General features: G+C 34.8%; 1 non-coding gene across 1 annotated transcript; it reads left to right on the forward strand.

Moving 5' to 3' along the window:
• The first annotated feature begins 787 nt into the window (after positions 1-787).
• Trnak-cuu (transfer RNA lysine (anticodon CUU)) lies at positions 788-862 on the forward strand. Its single transcript has one exon. It is a non-coding gene; the product is annotated as a tRNA-Lys (tRNA).
• Positions 863-11,732: the final 10,870 nt, after the last annotated feature.

Genomic DNA, 11,732 nt, shown 5'->3' on the forward strand with positions numbered 1-11,732 from the left:
CTACATTTTATGACCCTCGATTTGCCTCGATCCGGAAACGATATGGCTGTAAAGTCAATGACTAATGATCACTCTTGAATTGGTGACTTTCGCTTTTTTCAAATACACTAGAGGCTGATGATCAGTTTCAAGAACAAATTCCCTACCGAAAAGGTACTTGTGAAATTTACAAATTCACTACACCAGTGTTAAACAACCCTTTTGGATAGATAATTTGAGTCTTTCCCGTCTTTCTTTTTTTCGCAACAGGTCATAGTTATTTGCGACTAATTTTATTTATAAATGCGCTATTTAACAATTTCAGTACCTAAGCTTTAAAACAAACTGTAGTTACGCCATCTTCAATAGTTTTATCTTGCAGTTCCCACGTTAACTAAACATAAACCAGTAAATAAAAAATGAACATTATTAGTAATGTTTTCATGTCTCAAATAAGAAAATTATATGTTCCAATTAGATATGACGCATATATAATTGGTTGCAGAAAAAATAACTCGGACATTAAGACACAATCTGCAAGTTAACTCGGTCAGTTCATCTACAGCGAGTATGATGCCCCAGAGCTAGCAACACTATAAACTGCCACACTGCAGACATCGTAGCAATATGACTAAAAAATTGTTAAAGCTACGTTAAAGATCCAAATCACACACACACACACACACACACACACATCTAAAGTGGGAAATCGGTTTTGAGTTAGTGGACGGGTTACTAACCATTGCTGTGTCTGTAGACAACAAAAGACGTGCTAGACCACGGGATGATAAAGTATATGTGAATATCTGCCAGGTTAGCTCAGTCGGTAGAGCACGGGACTCTTAATCCCGGGGTCGTGGGTTCGAGCCCCACGTCGGCGGTTATGCTTTACGTGTTGAAAGTAACGATCAGAGTGGTACATTAGCACAACTATACAAAAATATCATGTGATGAAGCATAGTACTTGTAAACTGATGAAATTTTTCCAACTTAATTTTATATTCACTTCATGTTAGAATGTATCTGCTCATGTTGCAGATAGCAATATATTTCGTTAATTACTTAGAAAGTAGGTCGGCATTTAACAGCATATTCTCTAAATTGTTACTTTAAACGTCGTCCACTCTCTACTTGATTTTGCACATTTACTCAATAATGCCTTGTTTTGTATTTCAGTTACATCATTTTACATGCAACTGGATAAATGAAGTCAATCAAGATATATTGATGGTTTTAGAAGAAAACAAATTATCGTGCGTTCCTTTATTACATGTTCATATTAGTTCCGTACACACTAAATGACTTATGGCATGTTATAAATAAACTTTCCAATATATAACCTTTAAAACCAAATTCAAGCACCGTGTCTGGTATTTTTGTTTTATAGTGTAGTCTCAACGTAAAAAAGCTTGATTAAGATCATTGCGACAAACACAGGTATGAACACAGGTATGACAAACACAGGTATGACATTCACAAGTATGATATACACAGGTATGAAAACAAGTATTACATACACATGTATGATATACACATGTATGAACACATGAATGATATACACATGTATGAACACAGGTATGCCATTCACAGGTATGACCGACACAGGTATGACATACACATGTATGAACACAGGTATGACCGACACAGGTTTGACATAAACAGGTATGAACACAGGTATGACATGCACATGTATGATATACACAAGTATGAACACAGGTATGAAATACACAGGTATGACTGACACATGTATGATATACACAGGTATGAACACATGTTTAACATGCACAGGTATTATATACATACGTATGAACACAGGTATGATACACACAGATATGAACACAGGTATGACCGATACATGTACGATATACACAGGTATGAACACAGGTATGACCGACACAGGTATGATATGCACAGGTATGAACACAGATATGACCGACACAAATATGATATACACATGTATAAACACAGGTATGACAGACACATATATGATATACACAGGTATGAACACAGGTATGACAGATACAGGTATGATATACACAGGTATGAAAATAATTATGACATACACAGGTATGAACAATTAATAATATGCGAAAGGAAATAACAGCCAAACACAGAATTAAGGAATTGTTCCTTGGCATGATTCATGACAAAGATACGAAAATATTACAGTCCAATTAGATGCGATACTGCTTTTTTATTATCTAACATAACGACATGCAAAGGCACGAAAGCAATTACACCTAGCACAGATATCTAAATAAATACATATAACCATGAACATGTTCTCAGTCCTCATGGTGCAAATAAAAATAATATATTCCATTTACATGTGAATTAATCATAGCGGAATTTGAAGAAAAACTGTTGGAATATACGATGTTCCCATTGGAAGGTAGAAAGATGTTAGCATTTAATGTCCTTGATCAACAACTATCAGGAGATGCATTGATCCTCCACAAGAAAATGGTAGTGTTATGGCTGGTCGGCCTGGAGTTAGGATAACGCCACCTCGTAGGGCATGATGTTATTTGCCTTCATGATACAAATGACATTGATATATTCCAATCATATGTGGACTAATCCTATCGGACTTTGAAGAATAAATGCTATAAATAAATATACATTTTGCATTTTGCTTACCTGTGAATTAATATAACTCGTTGGATCTCTTTTCTGAATTGGTTATCTGGTTTATTTTTACTAGATGAAAATACGATATAACTCGACATAAAAATACAATAGATTTTAACCAAGATAGCCTTGCTAGCTCAGGCAGTATAGCATGCAGAATTTAAAGAAGCAAGAATGGTTCATGTTCAGGACATTATATATGAATTTGTACCTGGGTCATTACCTTATAGAGCTATTCAAGAAATGATATACGAATCAAATCCTGAGATCAAAACCGAAAAAATTAAACAAGACTACAATTGCATAACATAAAGTATACCAATCGGCTGGATAAATATTGTTACAACAGAGTCAAAAACCACTGTGGGAGAAATAATATGAATCTCAAGGTTGATACCAAATTGTATGAACTCTGTTCATGTACAAAAAAAAAATATTTTACATTCTTGTATGTTCTTTGCTTTTTCAAGAATCAGCTTATATTTCCTTTTGGAGAAAGATATTAGGTTCGGAAAAGCTTAGCCACTGGAAAATGATACACTTGCCTTCCAAGACCCCAGATTGTGTAGATTTGGATTAGAGAATAATGCACAATCGAATATGTACAAAATATAGACTAAAATGCTATGGCAAAATTGATAACGATTTATGTCCAGTGTGCCAGTTGGAAACAGAAGATTGATTTCACATGATTTTGAAATGTCTTGAATTAATGTTCTTTTTAATGACTATGTTGTATGTATAGTTGAGATTCTTTTTGAACATCGTAGAGTTGGTGTTCTTAATAGCACTACCTTTGAACAAATGCTTATGATAGGATATAACAAAGAAAAAACATCAGTCAATAGTTATTTTTTAAACTACATTCTGAGCATTGCTCGATTGTGTATTTACAAAAGACGAAACAGCATGTGGTTGGTTATTGAGGAAAAAATAGACATCTAAAGATTGTTTCAATATTGACTAGGAAATACATATTCTACATTACAAAGACAATATCAGGCTTTGATTACAAAATATGTTGTACAGATAATCCGTTAATGAGAATAGAAGGGGAGAAATTGTTTATCACTTTGTAGATTTACTCTTTAGTAATATAGTACCACAAAATAATAGGTACATACTGACCGTATACGTTTAACTCACATATTGTATAGACCATTGTTCTTTTTAAATAAATAAAGGAACAAAAAGCACGGGACTCATAATCCTGGGGTCGTGGGTTCAAGCCATAGATCGGTTGAGAATATTTTAATATCTAGAGTCTTGCATAATAAATACAACTTTTTCATGCACATTTCTCAAACATATATTGGATTATATTAGAGAGGACAATACTAAAAAATAAATTTTGCACTTTTTGTCTTAAATTTCCACTGTGCATCATGATGGATTAACATGACTTTTGAATTTATCGTTAATGACGGTAAACATTTAAATTCATTGACTTTGGCATTTAAATTCGTGAATCAATATGTTTTCCTCTATCTAACCATGCACCTATTTTTGCTTCCAATGAAAGCAATACAGATTTTTTGGACCTCTTTTCAATTCGTATTTAGCACGAGGAATGGTAAAGTTGAATTGAATAAAGAAAGTAGCTAGCCTTTATTTTTTGTTAAAAAATAATGTTACCAGAGATTTATTTGACGTTGACATTCACAAACAACTTTTAGTTAATATTAACTCCCCTGTAGTTAATTATAAACTATTTTTTCCCTACTTTTTGATAATTAATCGTTGGCGTAAAAATGAAGATGACAACGATTTATAACTGTGATTTACCGTTGCTCCACACCGAAGTGGTTGGTTACGATGACTCTGACACTAAATGATATATACAATAACAAATTCAGATGTTATACACAATGGTCAAGGTAAAGTTGTATGAGTAAACATATATATGCTGCAGCAAAGTGATCTAAATAGGCATGTAAGCAAACACACATAACACAACTGCATAAGAAACACACATAACCATTGAAATGTTTTTTGCCATCATGGCCCAAGTTTATATGTAATAATAACAGCCGACCTTAAAATAAACCGCTGAAAATGAACATAATGTCCGCATGTTGATTGCCTGACAATTAAGGTAACTCATTAAATATTTTCTTCTTTTTCGTCTAATAATCTGCTGGGTTCCTCTGGAACATATTCGCACATGGTGTAAACTATGTACATGTGATGGGAGGTCGAAGAGCAGCTTAAACAGGTTAAAAACACCTCTGGTCTGGAGCTATGCGATCCCCATACCAACCACTGCTCTGAGCGCCTCATTCATAGTGACATTGACTAGGGTGGCTGGTAAGACGTTCCACAGGCGGATTCCTGATGGAAGGGAGGAGTCTTTGTACGGGTTGACTATGGGGAAGGGTATGATAAATCTGCAACAATGTCATATAGTGTTAGATCCTGTCTGATGAAGGTATGGTGCTGCTGAGATATGAATTAGCCGATGTACAGTCCGGTACATTATAACAGATTTAGCTTGTTGGCGTCGAGCTTAACGCTCTTCACATCCCAAATATTGGAGCATGGTGGACACCTGGTTGTTAGTTGACAATCACCAGTAGTACACCGTGCTGCCCCTTGTTGTACTTCTTCAAGTTTGGCCATGTTTACCTTAGTAGATGGGTTCAAAACGGTCAACGCATACTCCAACTGTGGGCGTACTAAGGATTTACAGGACGTAGCTTTTACTTATTTGGGGCATGTAGACAGATGATTACGAAGGAATGCTATGGTGTTGTTTGCCTTCTTTGTAACAGTGTCAATGTTGATGTTCCATGTGATATCAGTGGTGACTTCCAAATATTTGGCCGTGGATGTCATCCTCAGTTTGTGACCATTGATGGTATATCTGGCTGGGACGATCCGTCTCTTGTTGGTGATTCGGATGACCCCACATTTGTCAGGGTTGGACTCCATCTGCCAGTCATTTTCACATCTTTGTATTTGGTATATATCAGCTTGCAACCATACTCATCAGAGTCAATTACTCATTATAGCAATCTGTCCTCGGCAAAAGGCCTGAAATGGGAAATTAGGTAGGCATTTCTCTGAACTGGTTCACTAATTTCTATATTAGCAGTTAAAATACAAATGTGACTTGACGAGGAAAGGAAATAACTGTTAGCTATATCAGTCTGGTTAACAGACTCGGTATAGCACGGGTAAATACAACTTTCAGATGTATACTTCTCCTCATTATCTGCTCTATATAACAGATGATGAGATTAACAGTACTGAAAAAAATAATAGCTTTACTTTGTCCTAAACTTTCATTTTTATCCTGCATTAACATATTCTGTGAAAGTTTTTTTAATTATATGTAAACATTTGAATTCTAGGACTATAGAGTTTGACGTCGTCATCCAAATTTAATGTTTGTTTATCCAGCCATAATAGCTATTTTTAGATATTATGTTTGCTTACACTTTTTCTCTATTTTATGGTACGAGGAATCATAAAATGGAACTGATTCGATAAAACTATTGTTATTTTTTAAAACAACTAATTTTACAAGAGACTTGATGGGTTCTGGCAAATCACAATATGGCGGCCGAACGAGAAAAAAATCACGATTGAAACAATTTTGGTTATTGCCGTCCAAAACTAATTGTACTCTACAAAAGACGAATCACCAAAACACATGAAACTGATGTGCATTTCTACAACCACTCCCGATGTTATTTCACGTCATGACGGAAACGAAGGAGCGATGTTCGAATGTGCTAACTTATCACACTTGAGACTGGTTCAAGAATGTAAACATTTAACTTCAGTGATCAACGGTTATCGGTATATAGATATAGACATATCAGGTTTGAAGAAAAGAGAACGCTCCGGTGACCTAGTGGTTAAAGCGACCGCATCAGATGTGGAAGTTCATGGCCAAGTCATACCAAAGATTTACAAAAATGGTACTAACAGCTGCCTCACTTGGCGCTCAGCATTAAGAGGTTAGTGTTAGGAGTGGTGGGCCTAGTGTCAGGATAATTTGACTGGGTGGGGCATCATGCTACATGTCTGCGGCATGATGCCCCAATGCTAGACATTACAATAAACTGCCACACTACATACATCCTAGCGATATGACTGAAAAGTTGTTAAAACTACGTTAAAAATCCAAATCACACACACACACTAGAAGAAAAGAGTAAAATGAGTTCTGAAAACTCGTGCAGTTGTTTGTGATATCTAACAGTATTTCCCAAAACAATTCACAAAGATATAATAAATATGTTGTCTTTGATCTCTTAATCGTAAAAGGTTTATGTAAGATCAACACTATCTCAAAATCATGATTCACTTTGATGATCGCCTTTGCATCGGAATATATTTTCTAACCTGTGTTCAAGTGACAACCTTTTCGAGAAAGTAGACCACGAGACAAAATGTTAGTTTTCCTATTTGATTTTATTGCAGTTTTTCTGATACAGAATCCGATTTATCTGGAGTTTCCTTTACATGCTTAATGTTTCTCTGCTGCGATTTCGAAAATGCATGACCTGATCTAATTATGTTGACCTTTCCACTTCAATGTTTTAACGGACGAACATTATGATATTAACATGTATGTAAGCAAGCACATATAATGCAAATACAGAAGCAAACACATACAACATAAATACGTAAGCAAAAACATACAACCAAGGAGAGGTTCTGTGTCTTCATGACTCTTATTTTATGTGAAATAAACACCGCAGATGTTAACGAAGAAACGTTGAAAATGGATATACCCTCTGTCTTTTGATTGTATATCAAGTCAGACAACTCGTTTGATCTTTTATTAATGAACTGCTAGACTGGTTGCTCATTATGAGATATAACTGCAATTAATGGCCGGTTGAATGCTTTTCAAGTGATACATTTTGTACTTATTTGCACTTTCTCTCATATCTGCACTCCACATCATCCTCGATGAACAAGGTTTGTTGAATTTTCTTGTAAGATAGTTAAACATTTGAATTACTTGACTTTTGAGGTTTACCTCGTCACAAACATATCTTATTTGTTTTTCAGACCGTTCTGCCTATTTTTATTCCATTAACTGTTTTCGACTTACGCTCTTGCCTTGGGTACAAGGAATTAAATATCTGAGTTGCAAAAAATCCTACTTGTTTTTCTTTTTTTTCTTAACAAATATGCCGTAAGAGATTTATTGTTCTCGGACTAGTCCAAAAAAGGTTTGATATAATTTTAAGTATCATGTAGCTAATTAGAACTTATCTATTTTTCTGGCATAGGAAGTTAATCTTTGGTGACAAATTGGGAATGATACCGCCATGTAACTTTGTTACCGCTATTCCACAACGACGGGTTTGGCAAGGAATATTGTAACATGAACATATAAACACTGCATTCTTTTATCTACAATATCAATCTTACATCGTAAAGACAATAGTCAAAATTAAGTTTTAAGACGAAATATAAGGTATATAGTCGTACAAGATGTGACACAGCCACATCTGATGTTGAATTAACGATTTACAATTGGCTGTTGATTTATCAGACTAAATGCAATGAAAGGTTGCAGCTAGTATTACTGAGTAAAGATCTTAACGTTGCATGGCCATTAAGGACTGATCATAACCCAAACACTGCGATATAATCAATCAACCTTGAGACCTTTATTCTGAGAAGAAACCTCCTTTACAGGAACAATATGGGGCGGTTAGGAGACAAAATCACAATCTGAACGATCTCGAATTTCCCGTCCGAACACATATGGTGCACACCACAATAGGCGAATCACCAAACACATCAAATTGTGTATACCTACAATCACTTCAAAAGTTAGTTCAGGACCTAATGGAAATGGTTGAGCGATGTTTGCCTGTTACAGTTCAGACTGATGCAAGAATGAAAAATTTTAATATCCTTGATCAACAACTATGAGGAGATTCATGACACAGCAGCTCCGAGGAAATCAGTACAGAGAAATTCCCTCTAACTCGCCTGGCTGTTTTGTGATTTTATGCACTACTTCCTACGATAATGCCATATGTATAATAAATAATTATTGTCTTAATTGCAAACATTTAAATTAGATAAACGTTTTATCAAAAGGAACATTCGTATTAAATTACGCTTACGCATCTGATCATATTCTCAAATCCGTGTCCACGTGATAATCATTTGGAGCCTTAAAGTCTGACTTAATTATAAAATGCTTTCCTGAACATTTAGCGTGAACGTATTCGTGTTCACGAATAAATTTATTTATCTAGAAGCTTGATTTTCCATGCTGAAAGTTGTTTACAATTTGAAGTCAAATACGACTATTCGAAAGTAGAGCATCTGACTGAATTGGGTTGAACATTTAAGGAGAAAGTTTTAATTATGAAACTAGAGGACAAAATCAGACACATAAATAAATACACATAACACAAATACCCAAAGCCAAGACATATAACCAAGAATGGGTTCTCAGTCCTTATGACATAAATTCAAAATGGTATATTCATATTACAAGTGAAATAATCATAGCGAACGTTGAAGAAGAAATGCTAGAAATAAATATTGGTTGATTCAAATCTTATTATGATATATAAATACTGTATAACTTGATGAGAAAAGACAATAACACTTAACAATATCAGCCCAGTTAGCTCAGTCGGTAGAGCACGGGACTCTTAATCCCGGGGTCGTGGGTTCGGGCGTGTACATTTTAATAGCTAGATTCTTGGATATGAAATACAACATTTGTATGCACGTTTCTCGTGACGGAGGGCAAAGCTGTAATGTTCTGAAAAATAACATTTTGCATATATTTATCTCAGACTTTCGCTGCGCTTTATTATGGGTTAACATGTTTTGCTGAACGTTTGTCAAGGTAGTTACCAATTAAAGTCATTGACTTTTAATGTTGTTTCTATATCTAACCATATACCTGGTTTTATTTCTAATTAAAACGTTTTGTAGAATTTTCCATAATCCTTTGCTACTGATACTGTTAAACTTAAACTGAATGAAGAACCTTTCTAGCGTTTCTTAAAGAAGAACGTTGCAAACGACTGATTTTGGCTTATTTTATTTATTTTAGTAAAAGGAGTTCCGAGCAACTCGTGAAAGTTGCTCACAATACGTTAATTGTCTATAATTATTTTTTAAAATCTAACATCTGACCTAATTATATTGTACTTTACACGTGAAAGAATTTAATTACTAACATAGTTAGAAAAACATTCACGTGTGCAATTAAATATAACACAAATACCTGAGCAAAATTCATTTAACCAGGAAGTTTATCTGTCCTCGTGATACATACAACATAAATTTATTCCAATTTATATGAAATAATCATTGAAGAAGTAATGCTGAAAATAAATATACCATCTGCCTTTTGCTTGCCTGTCAGTTAATAAAACTCGACGGATCTCTTTGGTTATATCAGGTTTATATTCCTATCAGATGTCTCACAACCACATCGGACTGCCAATAAATTCAAACCTGAGTTTTGCCGCCATAATCGTTTCCGTGTTTTGTAGTAATGTCCTGATGGAATCCACCTTTTGTCTGTGGGATGTAGATACATGGGTGGGTCAAGTTATAAATAAGTTAATTACTTTTTGTCATCAAAGGTCGCGCTCTATGATATATGTTTGTGTGCGTTCAGGCTGCAAATGAAGAAGCACGCAACCGACATTAACCTAATGAAACGGCTCAGTCTTGAGTAAAGTATCCAGCAAGCCCAACCAGTTGAAACAAATTAGATAGGGACAATGTTAAGGTTAATATTGCTTCATATTAGCAGAAATAGTTACCAATATGCCAAATTAGTAAAGACTAATGATGATCAACACAATTCATTGAAATAGCGAGGATCTCTCACCATCTCCTTGACAAAAGTGTTAAAAATTGTCAAAACCGTGATGGATTGCCTAAACGCAATCTGCAGTTGTAAATCAAATTCAGCTCTCAACCGTTATGGATTCATTATGAGCATTTAATGTTATTCACTGCATGTTCACATATTTAAGTCCAGCATTAGGAATGAAATGATGATTGTTGTGGGTTGGTTCACACGACAGGGTTCAAAAGGACACCTTAATGTTGTCCAAAATAATAAAATGTCCAGTCTTCCGTGTATAACTATGGGATGCAGTCTCCATTTCAAGTCAACTGACTCCGATGTATATGTTATCGTTACAGTCACCATAAACCATAAATACGCATGAGCAATTAACTGTGGCATAAGCGTCTATCGACTATGATCAAGTACCTTACCTCCCACATTTTACCATTGTTCTTAAATAATAAAATGATGAAGGGAAAATAAAACAATCTGTTATGATATGGCTTTTTTGTATGTAAATTGTATCATATAGACGTTACATGTAATTATTTTGTGTATTTATTGGGGTTTAACGGCAGGTTAGTCCAATAATGGCCTATTGTACGATTTATTATAAAGGTTATAAAAACGAAAATATCAAGAACTACACAACAAATACTGAGGATAAACAATTTCCAAATCCACAAAAACGCGAAGTTATACACGACAACAGATACGATACAAATTTGTTAAAAGTAAAGATTAAAGGACAATAATTTTCGCCTAAGAGAAAGTGATTTTTCTCAACCTATTAGTCCCTAACTACGCATCATATAACGCATCTGCAGGATCGATTACAAGTTGATCTGCAAGAGTTGATATATAAGAGTTGAGTTGATCTGTAAGACTTGATATGTAATAGTTGAGGTGATCTATACAAAATTGATCTGTAAGAGTTGAGTTGATCTGTAAGACTTGATATGTAAGAGTTGAGTTGACCTGTAAGAGTTGATATGTAAGTGTTGAGTTGATCTGACAGACTTGATCTGTAAGAGTTGATCTGTAAGAGTTGAGTTAATCTGTGATAGTTGATCTGTAAGAGTTGAGTTGATCTGTAAGACTTGATCTGTAAGATTTGATATACATCCATGATTAGATATTAGTAAACACCTGCATAATGGGATAAATAACTTCCGGTCTCCTCTAAAATCTCTGTTTACCATGAGAGGTACCAAATCCAGTGATTTTTTATTCAAAGGAGTGATACTGTGTAAGAAGGGAAATCGGAGGAAAATTGCTTGGCATTTTGTCAAACTGTAAAGTATTTTAGGCGAAATAG

Source organism: Sinohyriopsis cumingii, chromosome 10, assembly GCF_028554795.1.
Source record: "Sinohyriopsis cumingii isolate HCF-2022 chromosome 10, ASM2855479v2, whole genome shotgun sequence".
Taxonomy (NCBI): Eukaryota; Metazoa; Mollusca; class Bivalvia; order Unionida; family Unionidae; genus Sinohyriopsis; species Sinohyriopsis cumingii.